Raw genomic sequence first — 11,178 nt, forward strand, 5'->3', positions numbered from 1 at the left:
CCCTCTGTAGTTTGCCCCCCAGTAGTAATGCCCCCCCAGTAGTAATACCCTCCTGTAGTAATGTCCCCCAGTAGTAATGCCCCCCAGTAGTAATGTCCCCCAGTAAATGCCCCCCAGTAGATGCCCCTCAGTAGTAATGCCCTCCTGTAGTTTGCCCCCTTGTAGTAATGTCCCCCAGTAGTACTGCCCCTCAGTAGTCTGTCCCCCAGTAGTAATGCCCTTCTGTAGTAATGTCCCCCAGTAGTAATGCCCCCCAGTAGATGCCCCTCAGTAGCTTGCCCCCCAGTAGTAATGCCCTCCTGTAGTTTGCCCCCTTGTAGTAATGTCCCCCAGTAGTACTGCCCCTCAGTAGTCTGTCCCCCAGTAGTAATGCCCTTCTGTAGTTTGCCCCCTGTAGTTTGCTCCCAGTAGTAATGTCCCCCAGTAAATGCCCCCCAGTAGTAATGACCCCAGTAGATGCCCCTCAGTAGTTTGCCCCCCCAGTAATAATGCCCCCGTAGTAATGACCTCTCAGTAGTTTGCCCCCCAGCTGCTACACAAATAAAAAAAATAAAAAAACACAGCACACACCATACTTACCAAGCCCCGCTCCGTGTCCGGCCGCTGCAGTCCTCTCGTCACCCGCTCCTCTGCACTATGAGAGAGACGTCATGACGTCTCTCCCATAGCGCGCACTGATTGAGCCGGAAGGCGGAGCTCAGTACTGAGCTCCTGCCTCCGGCTGCTGCTGTGCGGGAAGACGGGCGCCGCGGGCGCCCGTCATCTCCCTGCAGCGACGGGGGACACATCGCCGGGTTAGGTGAGCCAGAGGAGGCGGAACTGCGTTCCGTCTCCAAGTGGAACTGACGGAACGCAGTTCCGCCCCGTTCCGGCTCACTTTAACCCCTGCATATATATGTATATGTGTGTATATGCAGGCGTGTGTATATATGTGTGTACATGAGTATGGGTTGAATTACATATGTTTATAATCACACACGGGAATGTGTTTCATCTTTATTTCTGTGTTATATCTCTGCTCTTCATCTGTAATACATAATGTATTAAAATATATAAGAAGAATTTGTCTATATGTATCAATAGCCATAATGGTTATTTACAAATATTACACATGCTGGACCGAGTAAAGTGCGAGAAAAGCCTTACCAATAATATAAGTCAGGTCCAAAACGTTTTTATATTTGTTTTTATATTTATTTGGATTTGTATATAACATTTCTCTCTCACTAAATATGGTCACGTTATTTGTGAGATATATAACTAAAGCATAAGTATAGAAAGAACAGTTAGTACCCTCTATGAAGGGGATCTTTCCTCCGATGACGTCACTCACACCATGTGATTAATGTGAACCAATGATCAGCAAGTCACGTGATCGGAGATTCAGGGTCACGTGTTCCAAAGGATCCTTCTAAAACCTAGAAACTACAATAAGTACCTTCTAAGAAGGGGACGATCGAGTCTCCGATCATGTGACTTAGATTACATGCTACAATGGGACCAATAGGATTACATAGAATCCGGATCACGTGTTCCTTTATGTCACGTGACCGGCTTCATTCAATTTTAGTTTTATGTATAAATCAAGTAATAATACTCGTTTTGAGGTGGGATTTGTTCTGCATATAACAGCAGATTTTTGTGCAAATAATGATATATTTAAAGCTATATTTGTGACGGTTTGCTGCAGTTTTTAATTAAGCACCGGACAGGTGTTGGTTATTGATTCATGAAGCAGGGTATAAATAGAGACCCAATATACATTGAATTTATGCTCCTGAGGAAGCTGGATCACTCTGTTGCCAGCGAAACGCGTTGAGCCTGTCTACCCACCTGGGCATCATTCCACGATACATTGGGACTTTGACATCTTCGGCACCTATTGGACATTGCTCCCATCACTGAAAAATTTATTCCAACAAAGATAAAAGACCGGATCCACAAACACAGCTAGCAATGGACTTTTCCTAAAGCTGATGCCATCATATATCTCCATTGTGGAACTGGTAACTGTCTTCTGCTACAGTGAATGCCATCTGGAGATTGTCCTAGCCGTAACAATATATGTCCCAGAGGAGAGTGGATGCAAATAGCGATTATACCCAGGGGGAATTTATAATTTTAAGTGTTATTAAGAATAATAACAGGAATCTATTCCTGTTTTTTTAATGGTTTAATAAATTGTTATTTTATTCAGCAAACCGTCTTTATATAACTTTTACAGCCAGCGCTGGTGCTTTGTGTTTTTATTTTCAATATATTCGGGGATTTGACCATCCCCTTACCAGCTGCTGCTGGCTGCGCACTTACATATCTTTTTACTTTTCTATATTGTTTGGTCCGTAAGTGCTGCAGCCATGAGCTGTTTTTCTAATGTTAAAGAACGTAATGATAGAAGACAATCCTATTGGTCCGATTTAGGGGACTCTAATGTTAAATCAGCTGTACCTGATAAACCAGATTTGATTAGAGACTTCAATAGATTAGAAAATCTTCTTAAAACTGAATCCAAAAACTGGTTGGACAGTGTTAATTTACAACAGTATGTAAATAAGAAAATGATCCCTAGAGGTCTTCGACTTTTTAAATCATCTATTTTTCATGATAATTCTAATTATCAGAAAGAATGGGACCAATTATTAGATAATTGTTCCCTGGAACTAATGAAACTGATTATCAGGTACAGGAATGATAAGGTATCCTTGATTGAAAAGGAAATTGAAGAACTAAATAGAACTATGGATAAATATAAAAATGAAGAACTGTTTGAAAGGAAAGATAAAGCTGTAAATGAGAGTCATAAAATTTGAACAAAGTCTCATGGAGACCAAACAGAAAAAGTTCAAACGTGATCTGTATGACTACGAGAATGATTCAGTGCGTACGTATAGACAGAAACAGAGATTCACAGAAAATACCACTAATTTTAAACAAAATACTTATCAAGGTACTTATAAAACACAAAGACGAGATCAATACACTTCCAAACAACGTGATTTTACAAGTCACAATAGATTCCAGCCATTGATGGATATACAAGATAGCGACATAGATTCACCAATAAGATCAAATATGAATAGATACAGGAACACCAGATCAGACATGGGAAAAGGTAGCGAAAGATACACCCCTAGAACTACTGAGAACTACGAACAAAAGGGTGTTTTTTTAGGAGCACAACCCAAAACCAATGTGAGGTGGACAATGGACACCGAACAACGAGCCACTCCCAAAAGAAACAGAGATCTAAGCATAGAGGATGTAGAGGAGGAGGAGGGAGGACACAAAAATCCAAGGAGGTTCTAATTAATCCAGCAATTAGATCCAAACCCACTGTTTTTAATTTATCGGATAAAGTGTTGTCGAAATCAGAACTCTCCTTATTAGAAAAGGGACTCAAATTTTCACCAACAAGTAGTCCTAATATTTTTGACCTTTATGTGGACCTGAATAGGTACATTCGCACCCTTTGTAGAAAATGGTATTTCGCCAAAAAAAGTTTAACACTTAAGAAAGACGAATCAATACCTATTATCTTGGACAGTTCTGATTATCCTTTACTCACAACATTAGAAGAATTATGGGAGGAGAACCATGTACCAACTGATTCAGGCGGGAACGAGATAAAAATATACGACATAAGAAAAGAGGAGTCTAAATTTAAAGTGAAGTCTGAATTTTTCCCCATTTCGGCTAAGAGTAGCTGTATAGAATCATTCTATAAGATCACATTGGAAGATTTTAAAGAACTAGTGGGACAAAATGATTCCAGACCCTCATCAAAATTTCCATCAAATCTTACTAGACAGGAGAAACAAGCCATTAAAGAATTGACACAAGATACATCTATAACAATTAAAGAGGCAGACAAAGGTGGAGGTCTAGTTATCATGAACACGTCATATTATTTGAAAGAATCTTTGAGTCAATTAGAAAACAAACTATTTTACAATACTCTCATTCAAGATCCTACTTTGAAATTTACACAGGAACTTAAGATTTTATTAGATCATGGTCTTGATCTGGGGGTCATATCCAGAGAAGAATCACGGTTCCTATTCCCACACTTTCCCACCACCCCCACTTTTTATTTTCTTCCCAAAATTCACAAATCCCTCACTGCACCTCCTGGTCGCCCTATTATTTCTGGAATTAATTCTCTCACCTCTAACCTTTCTTTCTATATCGACTCCTTTCTCCAACCACATGTTACCTCATTAAAATCACACCTATCAGACACAAAAGATTTTTTAAATAAAATACAGAACATCCAGTGGAAGGATACATATGCGTTCTTGACACTGGATGTACAAGCACTATATACTAATATCCCTCACAACATGGGTGTCAAAGTTATTTCCGAATTACTCAATAGGACTTCAACTCTTGATAAACAACACCAGAATTTCCTTACACAATGTATCACTTTTATTTTGTCACACAATTATTTCATTTTTAATCACAAATGTTATATACAGCTCACAGGTACCGCCATGGGGACCAGGTTCGCTCCCAGTTATGCCAATCTGTACATGGGCGACTTCGAGGACACCCATGTGTGGTGCACTGACTGGGTAGCGAACCTGGTTTTCTATGGTCGGTACATAGATGATTTATTTATCATTTGGGATGGGGATTCTTCTTCTGCCTCTTCCTTTGTCACCAGTCTCCAATCCAATTCACACAATCTCACTTTCACTCATTCCTATGATAGGAGCCGTATGAACTTTCTGCATGTGACCCTCCAGATCAAAGACAACCAAATAACCACATCTAATTTTGTCAAACCAGTTAACACAAACTCATACTTACACTACAGAAGTGCTCACTATACACCTTGGAAAGACAATATACCCAAGGGGCAATTAATGCGTCTGAGACGCAATTGTTCCGACATAGAGATGTTTAAAATACAAGCTGATGAACTTCTGGAATCTTTTAGAAATAGAGATTATCCATCAAATCTTCTGAAAAAAGCTTTAGAAGAGGTCCTAGGTATGAACAGACAAGATCTGTTACGTCCATCCTCCTCAAACAAGATAGAAAAACATGACAGAAAAGAGAGAGAAATGGCCTTTATCTGCAAATATAATAACTGTGCGAAAGAGATTAAAACAATAATTGAAAGAAATTATAGAGTATTGAAACATGACAATATTCTTGGGAGCCTTCTACCCAACAAACCACAGGTGATTTACAGAAAGAATAGGGCTTAAAGACTATATTGGCTCCTAGCTATTTTAAAATCCCAACATTAGAGAAGAACAAAAACGACGCAAATTGGTTGACTAAGAAACTTTTAGGCTTCCACAGATGTGGTAAAAGTAGATGTACAATGTGTCAACATATGGAACGCAAAACTACTTTTATTTCTATTCCATCTTCTAATGAAAAATACCAGTTGAGATCCTTTTTAAATTGTGACTCTAAATTCGTGACATACTTGTTGACATGTGGATGCGGTTTAAACTATGTGGGACGAACCACAAGACCGTTACACACGCGATTTATGGAACATCGACGGAACATAATACGCAAATACATGGCTCATAGTGTATCACGACATTATTATAATGAACATAATAATAATCCTGCCTGTCTCTCGATAATGTGTCTTGAACATATTGCCCCTACGGATAGGGGAGGAGACCGATTTAATAAACTTTGTCGGAGAGAAGTTTTCTGGATGTTAAAGTTTAACTCTCTACATCCAGATGGACTGAATGAAGCAATTGAATTAAATTCGGTCCTCTAGTTGGGAGTTTATGCTTCCGTCCCTGCTCTGGTAATTCTTGTCCCAATATTTTCCATCCCCTCTCTCTATACATATCATCAGAAGCTTTAGGCTGTTTGGGAAAATTTAATTATATACAGTAGTTTGATGAATTAATTTTGGTTAAAATTCCATTTTTGAGATGACGGTCAGTATAAGAAATTACGGTTTTTATCTATGCACGTGTGTATATATACATAGACTATACAAATTGCCTGATTGGTGATAACAACTCCTGATTTTGGATATTATATGCACATGTGTGCACATTTATTTAATATTAAATCTCTTATGAATGTGTGCTACAAAGGTTCAAATAACTACTAAATACCTTTTATATGGAATTATTGGTCTAAATTATTTGTGGGTACACACATATATATATATATATATATATATATATATGTATATGTGTGTATATGCAGGCGTGTGTATATATGTGTGTACATGAGTATGGGTTGAATTACATATGTTTATAATCACACACGGGAATGTGTTTCATCTTTATTTCTGTGTTATATCTCTGCTCTTCATCTGTAATACATAATGTATTAAAATATATAAGAAGAATTTGTCTATATGTATCAATAGCCATAATGGTTATTTACAAATATTACACATGCTGGACCGAGTAAAGTGCGAGAAAAGCCTTACCAATAATATAAGTCAGGTCCAAAACGTTTTTATATTTGTTTTTATATTTATTTGGATTTGTATATAACATTTCTCTCTCACTAAATATGGTCACGTCATTTGTGAGATATATAACTAAAGCATAAGTATAGAAAGAACAGTTAGTACCCTCTATGAAGGGGATCTTTCCTCCGATGACGTCACTCACACCATGTGATTAATGTGAACCAATGATCAGCAAGTCACGTGATCGGAGATTCAGGGTCACGTGTTCCAAAGGATCCTTCTAAAACCTAGAAACTACAATAAGTACCTTCTAAGAAGGGGACGATCGAGTCTCCAATCATGTGACTTAGATCACATGCTACAATGGGACCAATAGGATTACATAGAATCCGGATCACGTGTTCCTTTATGTCACGTGACCGGCTTCATTCAATTTTAGTTTTATGTATAAATCAAGTAATAATACTCGTTTTGAGGTGGGATTTGTTCTGCATATAACAGCAGATTTTTGTGCAAATAATGATATATTTAAAGCTATATTTGTGACGGTTTGCTGCAGTTTTTAATTAAGCACCGGACAGGTGTTGGTTATTGATTCATGAAGCAGGGTATAAATAGAGACCCAATATACATTGAATTTATGCTCCTGAGGAAGCTGGATCACTCTGTTGCCAGCGAAACGCGTTGAGCCTGTCTACCCACCTGGGCATCATTCCACGATACATTGGGACTTTGACATCTTCGGCACCTATTGGACATTGCTCCCATCACTGAAAAATTTATTCCAACAAAGATAAAAGACCGGATCCACAAACACAGCTAGCAATGGACTTTTCCTAAAGCTGATGCCATCATATATCTCCATTGTGGAACTGGTAACTATCTTCTGCTACAGTGAATGCCATCTGGAGATTGTCCTAGCCGTAACAATATATGTCCCAGAGGAGAGTGGTTGCAAATAGCGATTATACCCAGGGGGAATTTATAATTTTAAGTGTTATTAAGAATAATAACAGGAATCTATTCCTGGTTTTTTAATGGTTTAATAAATTGTTATTTTATTCAGCAAACCGTCTTTATATAACTTTTACAGCCAGCGCTGGTACTTTGTGTTTTTATTTGCCCCCAGTAGTTTGCCTGCTTGTAGTTTAGCCGCCAGTAGTAATGTCCCCCTGTAGTTTGCCCCATTGTAGTTTAGCCCCTGTAGTTATGCCTCCAGTAGTTTAGACCCTATAGTTATGCCCCCCTTGTAGTTTAGCCCCCAGTAGTAATGCCCCAAGTAGTTTGGCCCCTGTATTTATGCCCCCAGTAGTTTAGCCCCCCTGTAGTTTAGCCCCTAAGTAGTAATGACCCTGTAGTTACGCCGCCAGTAGTAATGCCCTCCTGTAGTTTGCACCTAGTAGTTAGCCCCTTTGTAGTTTGCCCCCAGTAGCTTGCCCCCTTGTAGCTTACCCCCAGTAGTTTGCCCCCTTGTAGTTGGCCCCCAGTAATAATGTCCCCCAGTAGTTTTCCCCCCAGTAATAATGTCCCCCAGTAGTTTGCCCCCAGCAGCTGCCCCAGTAGTAATGCCCCCCAGGAATTTGCCCCCAATAGATGACCCCCCAGTAGTAATGCCCCCAGTAGATGCCCCCCAGTACTAATGCCTCCAGTATTTTGCCAACAGTAGTAATGCCCCCCCAGTAGTAATGCCCCTTGTTGATGCCCCCCCAGTAGTAATGTCCCCCCATAATTTGCCCCCAGTAGATGCCCCCGCTGCACTAAGGAAGAAAAAACACACCATACTCACCGAGCCCCGCTCCCGCTTCCAGACCGCTGCAGTCCTCTTCTCTTGGCCTCCGCTCCTCAGCACTATGAGAGAGACGTCATGACTGACGTCTCTCCCATAGTACACGCCGCACAGTGACAGCGCAGGAAGCCGGACCTCAGTACTGAGCTCCTGCCTCCGGCTTTCGGTGAGGAGAGACGGGCGCCCGATGGTAACACAATCTCAGCGGGCGCCCGTCATCTCCCTGTGCGGCTCCGGGGACACATAGGGTTAGGTGAGCCGGAGGAGGCGGAACTGCGTTCTGCCTCCAAATGGAACTGACGGAACGCAGTTCCGCCCCATTCCGGCTCACTTTAACCCCTGCTTCCGACTCAGGATTAGGCCCACTGGGTTCTTGCTGTACAATTTGTTTCATTCAGGACCTGGTAGAGAGAGAGAGCTCTCACTACACATGTGTGCAAAGACTCAAGAAACAAAGTTACTTACCTGTTTATTAGGAAAGTTCTAAGAAATGAAGGGGCCCTGAGAATACAGCGTCGGCACATGTACAGAAGATGGCAAAGACTCTGACATGGAGTTAAATTATTTGATGCCGTCTGTAATTTTGTCACAGGTGACCACTGAGTTAGTTGTTGAAATGGGTAGGTGTGTGGTGCAGGGTTCCCTTCACTCAGGAGCCTCTCTGTACCATAAACTCTGCCAAAGCCATAACTGGGGTGGTGCAGAGTGTGCTCCGCACATACAGTATGCAGCACATATGCCTTGTGAGCAGGGATCCAACTGCACCCCTGCATTCACTGTGTCCCCAGCACTCGCCATCGCATCCACCCACCAGCCACCACTGCCACCTGCAGTGCTGCTGCTGCACGCTTGCGTGAGAAGATGTGGAAGCAGGAGGTCTAACAGGTAATGCATCCACCAAAAGGGAAGCCGGTGTCTGTGGCAACCATCAGGGGTCCCATGCAGCCACAGGCAAGTCTCCCCAGCATGACTCCCAACACATTCGCTACAGCTGCCAGATGACTGCGGAGCTACAGGCGCTGGCGAGATGAGAGGACCATAATGTAATTTCTCTATGTGTGTGTGTATACTGTATGTGTGTGTATGTGTGATGCCCCATTTCTCTTACGTCCTAGAGGATGCTGGGGACTCAGTAAGGACCATGGGGAATAGACGGGCTCCGCAGGAGACATGGGCACTAAAAAGAACTTTAGATATGGATGTGCACTGGCTCCTCCCTCTATGACCCTCCTCCAGACCTCAGTTTGATACTGTGCCCAGAGGAGACTGGGTGCATTACAGGGAGTTCTCCTGAGTTTCCTGAAAGAAAGACATTTTGTTAGGTTTTTTATTTTCGGGGAGCCTGCTGGCAACAGGCTCCCTGCATCGAGGGACTGAGGAGAGAGAAGCAGACCTACTTAACTGCTAGGCTCTGCTTCTTAGGCTACTGGACACCATTAGCTCCAGAGGGAGTCGGAACGCAGGTCTCTCCTAGCTGTTCTTCCCGGAGCCGCGCCGCCGTCCTCCTCACAGAGCCAGAAGATAGAAGCCAGCGCCATTTTCTCCACAGCACACGCTGGGAAGCTGTCTCCCCGGACTCTCCCCTGCTGAACACGGTGACAGAGGGTTTGAAAGAAGGGGGGGGGGGGGGGGGCACATAATTTGGCGCAGTGTTATATATATATATATATATATGTATTAAAAGCGCTATCTGGGTAATTTTTTTCCCTGGGTCATTGGCGCTGGGTGTGTGCTGGCATACTCTCTCTCTGTCTCTCCAAAGGGCCTTGTGGGGGAACTGTCTCCAGATAAGAGAATTCCCTGAGTGTGTGGTGTGTCGGTACGCGTGTGTCGGCATGTCTGAAGTGGAAGGCTCTTCTAGGGAGGAGGTGGAGCAAATGAGTGTGGTGTCTCCGTCGGCAACGCTGACACCTGACTGGTTTGATATGTGGAATGTTTTAAATGCAAATGTGAATTTATTGCACAAAAGGTTGGACAAAGCTGAGTCCAGGGAGTGTACAGGGAGTCAAACCCTGCCTTTCACTATGTCGCAGGGACCTTCTGGGTCTCAAAAGCGCCCACTATCCCAAATAGTAGACACTGATACCGACACGGATTCTGACTCCAGTGTCGACTACGATGATGCAAAGTTGCAGCCAAAATTGGCTAAATGTTTATATGATTATTGCTATAAAAGAGGTGTTGCATATCACGGATGAACCCTCTGTCCCTGACACGAGGGTGCGCATGTATAAGGAGAAAAAACCTGAGGTAACCTTTCCCACATCTCATGAACTGAACAAATTATTTGAAAAGGCTTGGGAATCTCCAGACAAAAAACTGCAGATTCCCAAAAGGGTTCTTATGGCGTATCCTTTCCCGACTAAGGACAGGATACGGTGGGAATCCTCCCCGAGGGTGGATAAAGCATTGACACGCTTATCCAAAAAGGTAGCGCTGCCATCTCAAGATACGGCAACCCTCAAGGATCCTGCTGATCGCAGGCAGGAGACTACCTTGAAGTCTATTTACACACATACTGGTACCTTACTCAGACCGGCGATAGCGTCGGCTTGGGTTTGTAGCATGATAGCAGCGTGGACAGATACCTTATCTGCTGATATAGATACGCTGGATAAGGAAAACATTTTATTGACCCTGGGTCATATTAAAGATGCTGTCCTATATATGAGGGATGCTCAGAGAGACATTGGCCTACTGGGTTCCAGAGCCAACGCTATGGCGATTTCGGCTAGACGAGCCCTATGGACCCGACAATGGACGGGCGATGCCGACTCGAAGAGGCATATGGAGGTTTTACCTTACAAGGGTGAGGAAATGTTTGGGGAAGGTCTCACGGACCTTGTTTCCACGGCTACGGCAGGTAAATCAACTTTTTTGCCTTATGTTTCCTCACAGCCTAAGAAAGCACCACATTATCAGATGCAGTCCTTTCGGTCGCATAAACCCAAGAGAGTGCGAGGATCTTCCTTTCTTGACA

Source organism: Pseudophryne corroboree, chromosome 10 (assembly GCF_028390025.1).
Source record: "Pseudophryne corroboree isolate aPseCor3 chromosome 10, aPseCor3.hap2, whole genome shotgun sequence".
NCBI classification, from domain to species: domain Eukaryota; kingdom Metazoa; phylum Chordata; class Amphibia; order Anura; family Myobatrachidae; genus Pseudophryne; species Pseudophryne corroboree.